The sequence below is a fragment of the Heterocephalus glaber genome, unplaced genomic scaffold, assembly GCF_053883595.1.
Source record: "Heterocephalus glaber isolate CG9 unplaced genomic scaffold, H.glaber_assembly_v1.0 deba00001444, whole genome shotgun sequence".
NCBI lineage: Eukaryota > Metazoa > Chordata > Mammalia > Rodentia > Bathyergidae > Heterocephalus > Heterocephalus glaber.
In genome coordinates, this window is record NW_028258297.1 from 24,489,674 (window position 1) to 24,508,042 (window position 18,369).

The 18,369-nt window shown below is 39.7% G+C and overlaps 1 long non-coding RNA gene across 1 annotated transcript in view; it reads right to left on the reverse strand.

Annotated features, from left to right (window-relative positions):
- Positions 1 to 1,292: 1,292 nt before the first annotated feature.
- LOC110349431 (uncharacterized) overlaps positions 1,293 to 18,369 on the reverse strand; it is a 32,637-nt gene continuing 15,560 nt past the window's right edge. Inside the window, exon 4 of the long non-coding RNA XR_002395378.2 lies at positions 1,293 to 5,039. This is a non-coding gene — a long non-coding RNA (uncharacterized LOC110349431). The remainder of the gene's footprint in view (positions 5,040 to 18,369) is intronic.

An 18,369-nucleotide genomic window follows, 5' to 3' on the forward strand; every position in this document is an offset into this window, starting at 1 on the left:
GCAACATGATGTTTTGAAATAAGTGTGCTATGTATCACACTAATTAACATATGCCTTACATCACATATTTTTTGGTAGTAAGAACACATAAAATCTATTCCTTTAGCAATTTTCAAATATACCGTATCTTCTCATTAATCATATTCACCATAATGTAATAGATCAGCATCTTCTTTTTGTTTAATTGAAGTGATGTCTTTTATAAATGTCTCTGATGATGCACATTAGTCTTTCTCTCAAGCTTCTTACATACCCTGAGTTACCTCTTCTTTTTCTGTGGTATCACTTCCCTGTTTCTCAGTCTTGTTTTGCATCTGTCATGGTTTCCACAGATACCTGCTGACTGTGACTTGGAACACACTGGCAGGCCTTGTTGACTGCTGGGCTCTGATGAGGTGGCAGGGCAGGAACGGAAGCCTGGATGTGGCTTTAGCTACTTTAGGAAGAACAGGTTGTACGATTTCTTTAGAAAAGAGTACTTCTTTCCCAGGTTCATCTCAGCCTATATCTTGCTCTCTACCAAATCTAGAGTTTTAGAGTCCTCTAATTTAGACTCTTTGAATAGTCTTCAAATTTAGAGTTTTGAGCACTTCCAGGGTTCAGGAAGCAGAGCCAGCCCTTGACAGCAGCTCCTACTGTGTGTATTCTTCACAATGTTCCATCCACTGCCTTCCACATACCCCACCACCATGTGGCTTCTGAACACCCTTCCACATTCCCACAATTGTTGGCAACTCACACCAGCTTTTATTCCTTTGATGTCATAACAAGAGAGGTCAAATGGCAAAGAAAATAAATGTGTGTCTCACAAAACCAAAATAAAGATGACAATTCTAAAGATTTCCAGAGAGAAGCTACAGATCCCTCGGAGTGGAACAGGAATCTTTAATATCAACATTGGATGACGAGCAAAAGAATAATATTTTTCCGTGTTGAAAGACAAAAGACAGGCCAAGCATGTAGCTCAGTGGCTCCACACCTGCAAGCACAGGTCCTGAGTTCAATCCCTGATACCAAAAAAAAAGAAAAGAAAGAAAGGCAAAAAGACAAGCTCCAATTTACACTTTTAACTCTGACTAAGTTATCTTTAAATTTGAGGGCAAATTAATGTTACTTTGGGCATATGTAAAACCTTTCTTAATATTCTCTTGGAAGTATACTCCAGTAAGAAAAGAAATAAATACAAAGGAAGACTATGAAACTTACATTAAATTAAAAGTAAATAAATACATACCATATAGATTTTAACTTTTTTCCAAAGAACAAAAATGAAAATTCAGATAATGGGGTAGAGAAGTAGAAGATTCACCAGAGGCTACAGAAAAAGACAATAAAACTAATGAAAGAGGGGTATACCTAAAGAAATAAATATTAGTTCTCTGAATTAAAAAAACATAGACTTCAATTGAAAGGACTTATGAAGTGCTATAAAATATAAAGGGCATCCTATAGCTAGACACATTATACTTAATTTGTAAAATGTGTCCATATTAGCAGAAGAAGAAATTGAAACTTTGCATAGATAAAATAACCATTATAGAAATTAATCCCCAGTACCAAAAAAAAAAAAAATTAAAATAGCAATCACTTTGTGAGGCTAGTAAATATCTTGATTCCAAAATTGGATAAGAATAATATTATAGTATGAGATTATCCATACATATAGATAATTATGTATCTAATATATTCAAGAAACTCCTGCCAATCAATATGAAAAATAAACCCAAAAAAAATGACCAAAATGTGCCTGCCTGGCAAGTACAAGGTCCTGAGTTTGATCCCCCATATAAAAAAAAAGAAGAAAAAGAAAAATGAGCAAAAGATAACATATTGAGAATAAATACCTAGTACAAAATGAGATATGAACCCTTCCAAGAAATCAGCAAAAATGCCAATTTAAAAACAATAATATACTATCTTACAAATATCCAGTATGTAAAGATTCAAAAACCAAGTAACACAAAGTGCTAGGGAAAAATCAGGGAAATAAATAGGCTCACTCATGCGATGTTGAAACAATATTTTATCAGCACTGCCATTTTGGACAACAAAGAGGAAGTCTTTGGTGAACTTAGGTATTCTTATTCCCTGTAGCCCAGCCATTCCCCCATGGGGCACATGTATAGAGACCTGCTGTCCCATCATTAGTGCACCATGTGCATCAGGGATGAGTGTGGGCATCAGCAAAAGGAACAAAGGGAATGGCAGTAGAAATCAAGGATGAAAGGCAAATGGCAAAGACCAAAATGAGCCAGAATATGCCCTTACACAACTCACTAAGGACAGTGTGCTCTAAACAGAGGGATGTGTTAAATTTAGCTCTATTTTTGTGGCACAAAACAAAAATTATCACACACACAGGCCTTTATTTACCACCAGGGATTCAATCAGTGGTGGTAGAAAAATAAATGAGCATCTCATATTGGGCTGCTTTGCCTCAAGAATGAGATGAGCAGTGGAAGTGACCTTCCACTGCCGACCCTCCCTCATTTCTCCAGTCACTTGGCATGGTGAGAAAGAGGGAGCCTCACCCTCTGTAAACATACTGCTCCCTGTCCTCCATCAACCCAGGCTTAGCTTATGCCAAGGCTGCAAGCCCATGCCCCACTCCACACTCTTTCCCTCCCTAGAGCCCTTGAGGAGTAGTTTCCTCAGCCTGAGTCATCCCTGCCCACTGCACCCTCAAGTCACACTGGATCCAGGTCAACACTTATCACCAGCACTCACTTGAGCATGGCCCCAGCTATCTTAAGCACCTCTGGCCCAGGGGCAAAGAGAATGCCAAGGAACCAGGCAAAGGAAAGGTCCTGTATTTGGGGGGTAAAAGAAATTATTTCAGCAGCAATAACATCTGGTCCTCCTAGAAAATCAAAATGAGCAACTGGACAAAGAAACCCCCACCCCCACCCCAGAAACAGTGACTTGTTGAAGTGACAGAGTAATATAGAGAAGACAGTGCAAAGGTGAACTCTAAGAGCAAGTGCAATTACAGGGGACAGATTTTTTTCAATAGGAACATCACCGGCACTTTGTCTTGCATGTGCCTGCACCAGACATGATCTCTTAGGACTAAAACTGTGTTTTTCTACTTACCCCTATTGCTTATTCCACAGATTCTGTCTTACCTGGTTCCCTGGCTCAGAGAAATACACAGCATCCTTTTCTCCCATCCCCTTTGACCTCCCAGAGTCCCGATTCTTAGTCTGGACTTCTCCCTGTGTACCACAGAATGGCTCAAAGGCCTTTCCAAATTCCAGGTCTTCAGCTCCCGACAGACGGTCAGACCACAGTAGTCATCAAGCTCACAGAGCAGCATAGCGAGGCCATATCAAGAAAAACCGGAGAGATAGAACTTAGAGGTTCTGTCCTTAAGGTGTGTAAGTTGGTATCTAAGGGTCTATTAAGTGGCAACAATTATTTTAAGTTCTTTTATATGCATTTCTTTATTTGTCCCCAAGAAGTGACCCCTAGAGTGAAAGCCTCATTTTCTGTTTTCCAGAAAATTCTGTAAACTGAGCCTCTCAACTCGGAGACGCTGCCTCAATTAACAGCTGTTGAACAACAAATCCCTGACTTCTGACTCCAAGCCCACAGCACTTTTCTGGACTCCCTATTTGAATTAAAGAGAATCCATCCCACCTGGAAATACAGAGCACTGTGCCCTGAAAAGGATTCAAAGAATTTTTAAAATAGCATGTCCACAAGAGCATGTGCATGAGAGAAACTCTGCGTGTGCTCTTGGCTCTTCTGTGGAAAGGAGGGGCTTAACAGTGAAAGATTCCTTAAAGAAGCAACTTTTCAAAGCTAATCTGAGAGCTGAGTAGGAGGATTCCAAGTCTGAGATCATCCTCGGCTACTTAGAGAGTTAATGAGACCCTGTCACAAAATTAAAAAATAAAAAAGGGCTGGGGATGTAACTCAGTGCAAAGGCCCTGGGTTCAATGCTTAAGACCAAAAAATAAAAATAAAAAAATAAAAAATCCAATTTGAAAGAACAAAAGCCTATAAAGTGGCAAAGGAGAGGAAATAAAGTCAGAATTAGCATCTTCTTTCTGGGTTAGACATTCCTACTGCTGTGGAATGAATTTTCCACTCTGTCTACCGGAGTGAGAAGAATCACAGTGAAATGTGTCAGGGTGGATTCAGGTCAGACAGCACAGAAAACATTTCTGGATGGGGAGGTAAAATACCAAGCTATTTCATTAAAGGAAGTGGTAAAACGTTGATTTTTTTTTTTCCTTTCCGGATGATTTTGGCTTGCTCCTGTTGGAGACAGGGGATAAAACACAGGAACTCAGGAAACATCCTCTGAAAATGGCAATTCTGTGACTACATGATAACTTTATTACACTCATGCTTAGATAACAGGATTCAGGGGAGCCCATATAGCAACAGGGCGTTGCCCAACCCTGGACCCTCCCAGAGAACCATAGCAAAGCCATTTCTCACTTTCCTCCCAGTTCCCATACTCTGGCAAGCAGGAACCAGAATGGGCCTGAGTCATCAGATCATGTGACTGAAAGTGCACACGGGGCCTCTCACCACACTTGGCACGGCCACGTGAAACTGCAGTCGCCTGTGCCCGGCAAGTTACAGATTTGTGTCAGAACCACTCCAGGGATGCTGCTCGGCCATCCAAGTTTAAGGAAAAGGCAGTTGGAAATGGTCCCCTCCAAGGGACAAAGCCTGGCTGTCGGACCTTCCCAGCTGGCCAAGTGTAATCATGGTTCATACTTGGAGCCTAGAGCTGCAGCTCCAGGATTGGCAGCTTTATTTCAGCCTCTGTCCTCTGTCCACGGAAGAGGATGTTTGCAAGCCATCTTTCCTGCACCCTGGCTCTGCTCAGGTGAAAGTCAGCAGTTGATTAGTTGGATATTTGTTGGGTTGGTTGGTTAGGTGGTTAGTTAGTTGGTTAATTACCTTGTTGATCAGTGAGCTAGTTGGTTGGCTAATTAGTTACTTTTGCAAATAGCACAGTATATAAGCTGCCCCCAAGAAAATGATGTTCTTTCACAGACCTATTAGTGTTTTTACTGCCCCTGTGGGAAAGAAAGGAAAAAAAAAAACTCAGACAAGAAGTCCCCAGAAAGAAATTCTTCTCTTGCTGCTCTAATGATCTCCAGTTCTTCACAGTCATGAACTTGGAGACTATGCTAGTTACTCAGACCTCAGCAATCATCTAGCCAACCACGTCATTCTCCAGGAAAGGAAGCCCAAGCCCAGAAGATGAAGGGACTTGCCCAGGGTCACAAACCTGGTCAGTGACCTTCACCTGGGAGTGGATCCACACACATCCAAGGAGAACAAGAAGGAAGTAGGCTGTTTCCCTCTGGTTTCAAGCCAGGCAGGTAGAGTCATAGACATTTTCCCCTCCTGTCCATGTCCCAACCCCCACTACCATTATCAGATGCAGGCTCTGCTTCTATTTCCATGACATCTTCAGTTGATATACACAATCTGTTCCTTCTAGCAGAAATAGGGTTGGCTTCGTGGCCCACAGGAGGAAGTGCCCCCACCCCTTGGCAAAGTCGGGCTCATGGCAAATACAGGCTTCTTGCCATCCACTTTTACCAGGCAGCTACTTTTCCATTCATCTCCCCAATCCCAGGGTTCACCCCCTCACCACCCAAGTGGATTAATCAAGTGTAGACACACCTCACCACCAAAGCAGACAGGTCAGGTGTAAATAAAGCAAAATGGTTAAAAGTACCTGGCTTTCAAATTGAAGACCTAAGTATGTCCTAGCTGCATGGTCTCCCGCAAGGCATTTCTTGATTGGCAGACTTTAAATTAGGGACAATACTGTGGCGCCGTGAGAATGAAATGAGATCATATTTTGGGAAAGCCCTTTTGAATTGCTAGGAAAGCATATGTCAGGTGATTTTTATGCCGGGCTTCCAGTGCCCTCGGCTTAGCCATGCAGAAGAGTTCACAGCCGCAGGGAGGGCACTGGAGGAAGGGCTGGACAGGAGGCGGGGCTGGGGGTGGAAACTGATTTCCCACCTGTGTATACAGGAAAGCAAGCGCCTCTTCCCACAGCACTCAGAGAGGTCACGCTGGGGCCTCCTGCACACACAATCCCAGGTGCGATGCTCTGTCAGCCCCTGAAACTGCTTCTCCCCACCCGCTTCTCTTTTTGATTCTCATGGCTTCTGGAGCATTTTAAAGAGGCTGTGTCACTCCGGGCCTGGCAGACAGGTAGATCGCTCCAGGGCAAGAACTCATGCCTCCTCCCAGTCTGAGCTTGTACAAATGGAGAATGCTGGGGGTCTGAGCCTGAATCTCTCTTACTCCACTTCCTTCAAGCACTCCGTGAGCCCCAGGCAGTCAGCAGACCTACCTAACCTTGGCCTTCCTCTCCATCTCAACACCAGCCCCCTGCAGTACAAGAGGGAGCATCCTATTGACAGAGCTGCATCACTTCTTCCAGAACCCTCCTCTCTTCACAAGTATGGCTGACCCTCCCCAGTTCCCTGCCCTCAGCCAAAAGCAAATCATAACCCTCCTTACAGACTTTCCCCTTCTGCGTACAAACACACTCAGGCATCTAAGAATTTGAGACACATTCCTTAATGTTCCTTCTACTGTTTGCCCTGTTTAGAATCCAGATTTTATTTCTTTGCATTGTCGCGCTTAAATCAGTGCTCTATACTGGCAACCTCTTCTTTTTCTAAAACTGGTATTTTGTCCCACCTCGTGTTCTACAGAAACTTTACTCCCCAGTCACCTAGGAACTGTCTGAAGGTCAACACCTAATTTAAGGTCAATGCTCATTCTTCCCATGCAGTACAGATTCTGCGCTCAGTGGAATCCACTCGCCACTGGCTTCTGCCACAGTACAACTCTCATGTCTCCATTTCTACCTCCACCTCACTATTATCAGCTTCTCTGCCTTGTACTGCCTCCTTTTAACACAGCTATCTGTAAGACTCAGTTCCCAAAGCCTTCACTGGTCTATTCTCTTTCCCTTGTTAATTACACCCACTTTCTTAAATGGATGGTTGTTCCATTTTGAAAGTATGTCCAAAATCTCTATCTCTGTATAGGACTACCCTGACCACCAAATGCCTGTTGGATATGGTTTTCCTTGGGATCTTCATAGCGATTTGATATATCTAAAATTAAATTTACCAACCTTCTAGATTTTCTCTTTCTGTTAACAGTCTAACTTCTCTCATTATCATTTAAGGTTCACACTTGAGATCCATTCCTAATTCCTCCACCTGTCTTGTTCCCACGTTTAGTCAATCCCTGAGTCAGTTAGCTCTTTCTAAAACCTTTGCATTCTGTTCCTCCCCATGTCACCTTCCCTAGTTCATATAAATCATTCCTTTAATAAATATGTACTGAGAGTGTACTCTGAGCCAGTCTTTGTGTTAAGAACTAGGTAAACAAAAAAGAACACAGACCGTCCATTCCTACAATAGAATTTATAGCTTCCCAGAAGGGACACGCATTGTTCAAGAAAACACAAATGAATATCATATATGACTAAAATTGAAATGAGTACCCTGAAAAAGAAGAACACAGGAAGGATGAGACAGGAAGCCTGAGTAGGAGTTTACTAGACAAATGGATGTGGCCTGCCGAGAGGAAGAAGAAAGTTGCTTACTGATGCAGCAATTTATTCAAAGACTCGGTCAGAGGGAGCATAGGAGAGTCCAAACACTGGGAGGGGCCAAGGAGGCTGGAGCTAAGAGGCCATGGGGCAAGACAAGGCTGGAGAGGAAAGGGACTGTTCTCATCAGGCCTGGCTGATCAGGGCAAGTTCTTTGGCTGGACTCCATCCTAAGATGAATGAAGAGCAAGTGAAGCATTCTTGCTATGCTCACCCTGATGGCAGCAATAGCCTCCCATCTGAGAGCCTATATTTTCTTACCCCAATCTATGCTGCATTCCATCACAAGAATTTTCATGGGCTGGTTCTCCAAATCTGTGTCTCTAGATTTACTCTGCAACCCCATCTTACACAATTCATGCATCACAGTTAACTGATCTACCCTTTGGTCCCTGGGTTATCTTGGGCTTTCCTGACTCTTTGTGCCTTTGATCTCTTCCCCCATGCTCCTTGCTGGCGATCCATTGCTCCTCTCTCTGTTATGCCTGCTCACCATTGAGAGGATCATGTAAAGCTATATTTTCTGGTTTCATAAAGCTCCTGGCCACCTTAACGAAATGACTCTCCATGCTCGACAACCATGGCACTTGTCACTGCCGTATTGCAAGAGCCTGGGCTTTGGAGCTGGAAAGTCTTGCTTTGATTCCTGGTTTTGAGCAAATCATTAATTCTGGAAGCTTCCGATGTGTAATCTACAAAATTGTACTTGCAGAGTTGTTGGAGAACTAAATCAAAATATATTCCTGAAGTATCTAAAAGAGTACTTGGTACAATGTGAACACTGAATACTTGTTACTCACCTGCCCCTTCATCTTCTCTTACTTTTCTAAGGAAATGGTAGACTTTTAGAAGAAAGGGACCATGTGTCACTTATCTTTGTATTTCTGCACTCAGCACAGTGCCTGATAAAATAAGTATCCAATCTATAATGTTGAATGATTTTAAGATGTTGAATATTGCTGCGGAACCATTTAATCAAATAGAATTCAACATCAGAAAAATCTTTTAAAGACCATACTAACAAATGAAAGGGGGAAAATTGGATCATCCTAATAGATGTAAAATAGCCAAAATTTAATTTTGTAATGAAATAATTTTATTAAGAATCAAATAGGATGTTCTTAATCCAAAAAGTATGCCCACCAAGATACAGTATTATAGACAACATCATATTTGATCATAAAACCTTAAAAGCAATTACTTTAAAGTCAAACATAAGACAAGGATGTTTGTTTCAGCATTTCCATTCAGGACTGGAACTGCCAATCAATGAAAGAAGAGAAAGATTAGAAAAGGAAGTATAAAAAAGTGAAAAAGGAATTTAAACAACTATCCCTACTGCCAGAAGACAGGTTTATCTGTAGAAAATCTACATAGAAAACTAGTGCCACTGAAATCAATAAAAGCATTCAGCCTTGTTATTAGAAGCAAAATCAATATATAAAAATCAATGGAGTGTATCCACACAATGGAATTATTATTTAACTTTAAAAGGGAATGTACTGATACATGCTCCAACATGAAAAAGCATTTAAAAATTATGCTAAATGAAGTAAGCCAATCACAAAAGACTGCATAGTAGATGATTGCATTCATACAAAAGTATAGAAAAGAAATGCATGGAAAGTCAGAAAATAGATTAGTGAATGTCTGGGGCTGGAGGAGGTGGAGAGGACACAAGGATGAGGGATGACTATAGAATACTGTGTTTCTTCATGTCATAAACATGTTCCAAAATCTACCATGCAAGAGTGGGGTGCAGCTCAGTGTCAGGGCTTAGCACACACAAGGCTAAGCACAAACCATAACAAATAAATGAAAATAAAATTCACCTTGAAAGTGATTGCACGTATTTCTGAATATACTAAACTAATAACCATTGAATAGTACATTTTAAATTGTTAAATTGTATGACAGAAATTACCTCAATAAAAATGTTAATGATCAATATATATTTAAGTAGCTGATAAGTAAGAGAAAACATAATGAAAAAATTCCTCTTACAAAGTTAACAAAAATTGTACAAGGTCTAGAAATCTAATAAATATTTTGTGAAAACATTTATTGAGAAAATTACAATAATGCAACAAATATCTGAATAAATAGAGAAATGAAACATGTACATGGATAGAAGACTCAATATTGAAAGGACATTAATTCTCCCTAAATAAATCTATGAAAGGAATATTATTTCATTTACATATTTATTTTAAATATGTAAAATTCACATGGAAGAGAAAAAGCTTGATAATAGCCAAGATTCTCCTGAAGCAGATAAATAAAGCAAAGGTCAAAGCTCGCTGTACCGAGATCAAATCTTTTTATAAACCAAAATTATAAAGATAGAGAATATTAGTAAAAGATGGACAGATAAACCAAGATAACAGGGCAGGGTGCTCAAAACTCAACTCCCATATAAACTGAAATTTGATCTTGGAAAAAAATGACCTTAGAAAATCAACGGACAAAGTAGTTATTTAATAAATGCTCCTCATAAAATTGAGTATTCATATTTTATCTCCCCCTTCCCACTAGTCTCACACATAAATTTCAAAATGAATAACAAAAATTTGGAAAGAAAACTTCACAGATTTTAGGAGAAAATTGGGAGAGTATCCTCATAACCACAGAGTAGAGATTTTCTTGAACAAGATAAAAACTATTAGCTTTATATTAAAACTTATAAACTTGATTAACCTTTAAAAAGTAAACTATTATAGATATGAAAACACTGAACTAACAAATCAGTAAGACAATATTTTAGGTGCATGCAAGGTATAATCAAAAATATATGGTATGTGTTTAAATAAAAATACGTATTATAGTAGAAGACAGATTGCCATTAATCCTCCCTCAAAATTCTCCCCCTCACTTCCAACACACTTATCCCATCATTCTTGCCACTTTCTGAAGCACTTCTGGAAGTCTTCTTTTGTGTCTTTAGATCCACTGCCTGATATCCTGAATCAATTCAAAATGTTTACTTTAACGGTCATTTTGACTTTGGGATGATCCAGAAACTGCACATATTGGACTGGGGCAGGGTGCAGCACCAGGAGGCAGAGTTAGCACTGCACCAAGGCACTGCTAGTTTGTGCACAAGCACCACACAATTGAGTAGTGAAAAATATTGCTAAGAACCATATAATAATATTAAAAGCTTATGACCTTGTGGGGCCACATTACTAACTTCTAGGGCTGCATGCAGGTCATGCACCAAGGTTTGGACAAACCTGTGTTAGAGTTAGCACACTGAGCCTTTTACAAATTAAGTACACAAAATGCACCACCAATAAATGAAAAAGTAACATGAACAGAGAAATCACAGAAAATGAAATATTACTAGTTAATCAGCATCCTTAAGTCATCATCAAAGAAACTCAACTTAAAAATAAATATATATAGGGCCAGGGATTTAGCTCAGTGCTTTCGCCGCCTGCTGCACAAGCGCAAGGACCTGAGTTCAATCTCCGGTACCAATAAATCAATATATATATATATATATCATTTTGACATATTAGATTATCAAAAATATTTTTATAATCTTTGCAATACTCAGTGTTGGCAAAGATATGATGAGGGCATACACTGTTGCTAAGATTACAAATGACTACTAATATTCAAGAAACTCTTTGGCAGTTTGTACACAGACATACATGATTTTTTACCTTGTAATTAATGAAACTTCTAGGTATCTGTCAGAAACAAAGCCAGGACTGTAATAAGGATTTATGTTCAGAGAAGTTATTTGCTACATTGTTTATAATAGAAAAAGAGAAAAAGAAAGAAAACAGTCATCCAATAGTAAGGAAGTGATTCTATAAATTATAAAGGTTTTATTTATCCATGAGAGAGTTTTATGTAGCCAATCACTTAAGATGATGTTTCTAAAGAATTCTTAGAGATACTGAAAAATACCTGCGACACAATGATCAGTTCCAGTACAAGGTGCAAAGCTATGTTACAGTGTTATCAGCTGTAGAAATACATACAGGGATACTTGTTATCCAAGTCTCCAGAGTTGCAAGATTTCATGAAGGAATGAGGGAGTTTGGTAGCTGCACAAATCACAAACATAGCCACTAGTGAATAAGAATCTGGAGAGTTAGGTCAGTAAAAAATTGGACAGAAAACCAAAAGGGATGACTGCAAGATGAGCAGTGCAAAAAGAAGAATTTGAGTATTAAAGTATTAGGACAGGGCCGGGGATTTAGCTCAGTGGTTCTGACACCTGCCTCAAAAATGCAAGGTCCCAAGTTCGATCCCCAGTACTCCCCCCCAAAAAAGTATTAGGAGAGGCCATTGAGAAAATTGACAAACCCATCAAACATCTTTGTGCAAATGTTCCTCTTTGGGATTGTGTTACAAGAAAAATCAAATGTGAAGTAGAAGATGGAGTATTAAGCTTTCATTTTCTTTGGAAAAACTGTCCTTCTATGCCACCCCAAATCTTTTTTAGTGATATTTTCTTCTAAGAATTGGTATAAAACTACAAGTATGATTTAAATTTTATTTTTTAAATTTACAATAAAATTTTATTTGTAATTTTTACATTTCAAGTTGAAAAAAATCACAATCTTTCTAACTAAAAATGAAAATTTACTCCTAGTTTAATTATTAACTTCAGGATGATCCTTTTCTAGTCTATTTACATAAGTAGCCAAAATATAATAATTCAACACATAATCAATATAAAATTATTATTGAGATATTTTTATCAAATCCTTATAATCCAGTCTGTTTTTTATGCTTACTGGACTTTTCAGTTTAAATTAACCACATTTCAAGTGCTATATAGCTCAGGTCTTGAAGAAAATGCACTGAAATATTTTTAAAATTCATACAAAATTGTTACTTATGAACAGAAAAATTAGATGTAAGAAATTACTTTCATAACTTAAAATCATTTTGAATTTTGGCATTAAACCATCCTATATTTTTAGCTTTCTTTTTTCACTTATGAAAAGTAATGTTTTTCTATAGGTCTCATTTATGTCTTAAGTATTTAAATAATGCATTGTATTTTTTCCTCTTTACATCCTTTGCTGGTTGCATTTTATTATTTGCTTTAGCTTTTCTAGTTTTCTGGGCAATTTATTTCAATATTTTTCCATTCTTCTCACTGGTAGCCTGGCAAACCTTCTACTTCTGAGCTCATTTCAAATTAACTCTTGGCCTTGCCAAGTTAATTTAATAATCTTCCTTTCCCTACCTTCCAGTATCAAGACTATTCTTACTTATGTTATTAGAACTGTATTGTTTTCTTATGGAACAAACAGTTTTCTTGGACTTCCTTTTTTTTTTCTTCCATACTGGGAAGTTCCATACTTCGAACTCAGGACTTGTGCATGCCAGGCAGGCATGGTACCACTGAGCTAAATCCCTGGCCCTCTCTTGGACTCCTTTGCTTTTTAAAAAGTCCTCCTTGGGGGTCCTTTAAGCTATTGGAAACCACAAGGTTGATATTCACCCTTTTTCTCCAATAGGTTGTCTCCCTTCCTGTCATGGGCATCATGCAGTTCATTGTACACCAATGTATGGTCGCTTTTAACTAGGCTGCCAAGCTTAAATTCCCGAATACAGCCTTGAGCATGTATATCTATCAGGAATGATCTCTCTACCACCTGCCATGAAAGGTTATGTCTCCTAAGGCGCTCTGAGAACTAATTTTACATCCTTTCAATGCCATGTCTTTTCCAAGCAGAAATAAGCAGGAATTGCTGGGCTGGGCTGTTGCATTTGGCATTGTAGAGCTGTGAGTAAATTGTTCAAAGAAAATTATAGAGGTTGGCCAAGGGACTCTATCCATATCATATTCTTGAGACTAATCACTGAATACACCTTTCTAAAGTTCTTTAAAACCCCTGAGGAGGTCAAGAACAGAATTGTTGGTATATAACACAATCTAACTAATTTTGAGATCTCTGGGTATCAAGCAGCTTCCCATCACTGTAAGAAAGTACATTCTCAGAAATTAGAAGTGTTCATTTAGGTAATAGAATTGAACTGAATGAGAAAAAATAAGATAGTGGGAGGAGTCAAGCACTCAGGTAGCCACTACTAAAGACAGCCACAAATCTATGGATGCTAAAAACTAATTCCCTAAACATCTGTTCAGGAATCCTCTCAGGTCACCCACAGAAAACTAGAGACTGTGTTCATTGGAGTGGGAGTGGAAGACTATGAATAATGCTTTTTAATGCAGAAAATGGGAAAATAAAGTAGAACAGACCTTAAGATTTTCCCATGGAATGAATTAATGATTGTTTATGTCTGATATGCATTGTGGGTAAAAGTGGTGAAACTTACAGATCAAAGGAGATTATTTGGCAGAGATTCCTTAGGTAAATGCACTTCCCTGGAAGGGGCTTACAGCTCTGAAAAATGGTAACATTCTACATAAATGTTATAGAGCTATAGAAAGAGGTGAGGAGGAAAAAAAGAGAAAAAAGAGCTGGGGGAAGGAAGGAGAAAAGAAAAGGGGGAAGAAGAGGGAAAGGGAGGGAGGATTTCATTTAAATGTACTTCCCTTGTAGAATAGGTTTCCTGGAGGGGAAAACAAAACAAAACAAAACAAAGCATTGGTTACAATTCAGTTAAATTCAACAAGGACATGAATAACTGTGATAATATGTGCTGGAGCTAAGGAGAGTCACAAGACACAAGACTGATTAAATCTCTACATAAAGCCTAGCCTCTAGTCTCCCCATACCCCCTGGGAGGAAAATTCCTTTCCTTCCTTTCTTCCTTCCTTCTTTCCTTCTTTCTTTCTTTTCTTTTTCTTTCTTTTGGAAGGGTCTCACTATGTAGTTTAGGCTGATCTTGAACTCACTATGTAGCCCAGGCTGGCCTGGAACTTGCAGTGATCCTCCTGCCTCAGCCTCCTGAGTCCTGGGATTACAGGCATGTGTCACCATTTCTAGCAGACCTGACTTTAATCACGAGTTACTGTAAGTTCACCTTGAAGTGGTGGTCTCTGGTTAGTCCTAACATTCACTCTGCCTTTTCATTTATTTCTAAGAGACTAGATAGGAACTCTGGGAATGACCAAACCCAGAAGAAAGTGTTTAGGGAGTGTGGCCTCCACAGCCTGTACAAATATGTTTCTATATGGACTGCTTGTAGCAGAGAAAGAGCAGAGACACCATAGGTTAAGGGAAAGCCTAGTGTCTGGAGCTGAAGAAAAGATGGAGAGGCAGGAGGAAGCCCAGAGAACCCAGGATTGGAAGCCAGTTCCTCACTGTGTGCTGCCAGATAAACATCTCGACCAATCTGTACCCATTTCCTCAGCCTCCGGAGAATGACGGCCTTACCTACATCCCAGGTCCCAGCGACGATTAAACAAGGGCCCTGGACATTCTGGAACCTCTGACACTCTAGTGAGCATTTATAAAATTAAGAAAAAGAATACTTGGGCAGGTGAGGGAATAAACTGAGACTCGATGATTGAGAGACCGGGCCCCTCCTAAGAGAGTCCTGAGAACAGAGAAAGCACCAGGCTCAGAAAGGCAGAAGGAATCGTCCAGGTTAAGCAAGGCAAACATCCAGATCAGAGGCCCCAAAACCGCCCACAGACTGGTACCAGTCAGGGACCGGGCTGTACAGCTGGCGGTGAGCAGCGGAGACCAAGGAAAGCTTCCTTTGTATTTATAGCAGCTGTATTTATAGCTGGCCTTACCTGAGCTCGGCCTCCTGCTAGATTCTCCTAGAGTGTGAACCTTGCATGTGAACTGCATGTGGGAGGGACCTAGGCTTCACATCCCTTTGAATCATCTTGAAATCATCTCCCCACCCAAAATTGTCTTCCATGAAACCAGTCCCCAGCGCCAAAAAGGTTGAGGACCACTGATCTGGATAACCAGCTTCGGCCCTTCACTTGTGGAACATATAAAATTGAGCCTGGACTCCACTTGCCGCCTGTGTGGCAGTCCTAGTCAGCGGACCTCGGAAGACTGCCAGAAATCCACCGCCGTCCTGGGCTTCCAAGGGGGAAGAGTGTTGTTTCTGAAGCCATAAACATGGGAGGGAGAGGTGGCCGCAAGGGGCGGGAGCTGGTGGTGCACAGACATCTGGCTGCAGTCCGGCCACACCCTCATCTCCATCCTGTCTGAAACCGCACCCCAGGGCTGGCCTGAAGCTGAGCCAAACTCCACACAAGCGAGGGTGCCAAGTGCCTGTCCTGGTCAGCCACCCAGGGAAATCGAGTGTTCCTTCTCCGGTCCCAACTGAGTTTCTTTTCCCCTTCTCTGTTAATTTCTCCACATACCCTGTTGCCTGTTTTGAGCCTGCTGTAATAAAGCTGTGAGGAGACAACGGAAGGGCTGCGTCGACAAGCAGGGCAACAAGACTGAGCTAAAAGTGATCCTTTGGGTCTCCGTCCTGGTAAATCCTAAACCTACCTGGCTTTCTCTCACATCTATACTTCCTCCTGCCAATTGAATGCCCATAGTCTCAAAAATGTACTTTAGGGCTGGGGATTTAGCTCAGTGGTTTCGCCGCCTGCTGCGCAAGCGCAAGGACCAGAGTTCGATCCCCGCTGCCAAAAAAAAAAATGTACTTTAATACTTGCAGAATTTCCAGACAATATAGGAATTCTGAGCAAAAACAAAATAATAAACACCAATAATAAACAGCATTTTGCTTTGGACAATTAATCCAGGTCAATAATAAGATGAATATATATAATAGATTAAAATCCACAAAATGTTTTATATCATTGTCTTATTTGATAATGAAAGCTACCCAAGGAGGCAGGTATTTGTGGTAGCCAGCATCCAAGTAGCTTCAAATGGCTCTCACCTCCTGGTATTCAGAGCCTTCTACTACATTGAGTAGTGCTGTCCTGTACAGCCAGTAGGATGTTACTGAAATGATGGCGCATGCCTCCCAATGTTAGGTCATAAAAGATATTTCGACTGGGCCGGGGATTTAGCTCAGTGGTTCAGCCGCCTACCTCGAAAGCACAAGGTCCTGAGTTCGATCCCCAGTACCAAAAAATATATATATATATATATAAAAATATATATTTATATATATATATATATATATATATATATATATATATATATATATTACAGCTTTCACCTCACTCTCTCTTGGGTCTGCCATTTTGGGAGGATATTCAATGGCCCAATGGGGAAATCCACATAATGAGGAAATCATCTTCTTGACAGCAGGGAGAGCAACTCAGGAGTAGACCCTCCATACCCTATCGAATCTTCAAATAACTGCAGCCACTCTCAACATAGTTTTTTAAACAACAACTGTATTGAAATATAATTCACGTACCATATACTTTGCCCACTAAGAGGGTATAATTCAGTTTTCAGTATATTCATACACGTGTACAACAATCATTGTGGTCAAATTTAGAATATTTTCCTCATGACAAAATGAAACCCATACTCTTTAGCTATCATCTCCTTGTTTCCCCAGTTCTGCAAGCCCTGAACAACCTTTAAATTGCTTTCAGATTTGTCTCTATACAATTGCCACTTGTGAACCTTTCATATAAATAAATTCAAATAGCAGGTAATATTTTGTGACTAATATCTCATATTTAGCAGAATATGGTCAAAGTTCATCCATGTTGTAGCATGTATAGAACTTGATTTTATTTTATGGCTGAATAACATTCCACTATGTGTGTACACATCTTGTTTATTCACTCATCTGTTCATGGACACTTGGATTATTTTCAACTTTGGGCTACTATGACTATGGCTGCTATAAACAGTTATATACAACTTTTTGTATGGATATGATCTAACTGCTCTTGGGTGTACACCTAGAATGGATTTCTGGATCATAAAATAACTACACTTAGCCATTTAAGGAAATTTCAGCCTGTTTTCCAAAGTGGCTGCACCACTTTACATCCCCACCAAGAGTATATAAGGGTTCTGATTCTTCCACATACTCTATCACACTTGTTATATGTGACTTTTTTTTTTTTTGGTACCAGGGATCGAACTCGGGTCCTTGCACTTGCGAGGCAGCCGGCAGAACCACTGAGCTAAATCCCCACCCCACATGTGACTTTTTGAGTCTAGTCATTCTGAATAATATGGAGTAGGATCTCTTTGTGGTTTTGATTCACATTTTCCTGATGATTTATGGCGTCAAGTGTCTTTTCATGTGTTATTGGCAATTTGTATACCTTCTTTGGAGAAATGTCTGTGAGATCTTTTCCCCATTTTTTAGAGTTTGCATTATTGAGTTGTAAGTGTTCTTTAGACATTCAAGATACAATCTCTTATTAAATTATTTGCAAATATTTCCTTTCATTTTGTACATTGTCCTTTTACCTTTTTAATAACATCACTTGAAAATGAAATATTTGAATTCTGATAAAGTTCAGTTTGTCTGCTTCTTTCTTTTGGCTTTATGTTTTGGTGTCTTATCAAAAACTCTATTGCCAAATCCGAAGTCATGCAAATTCGCCCCTATGTTTTCTTCTAATAGTTTTCGGTCACTGATCCATTTTGAATTAACTTTTGTATATGATGTGAGACAGAGATCCAACTTCATTCTTTTGCTTATAGATATCCAGTGGTTCCCACACTATTTGTTGAAAAAACTGCTCTCCCCCCTCCCTTAAATTTATTTGCACCCTTTTGAAAATCAGTTATTCATAGATACATGGGTATATTTCTGGACTCTCAATTCTAGTCCATAGATCTATATATATCTCTACCATTAGGTCAGTACTCCATTGTCTTGATTACTGTTTTATACTAAGTTTTGAAATC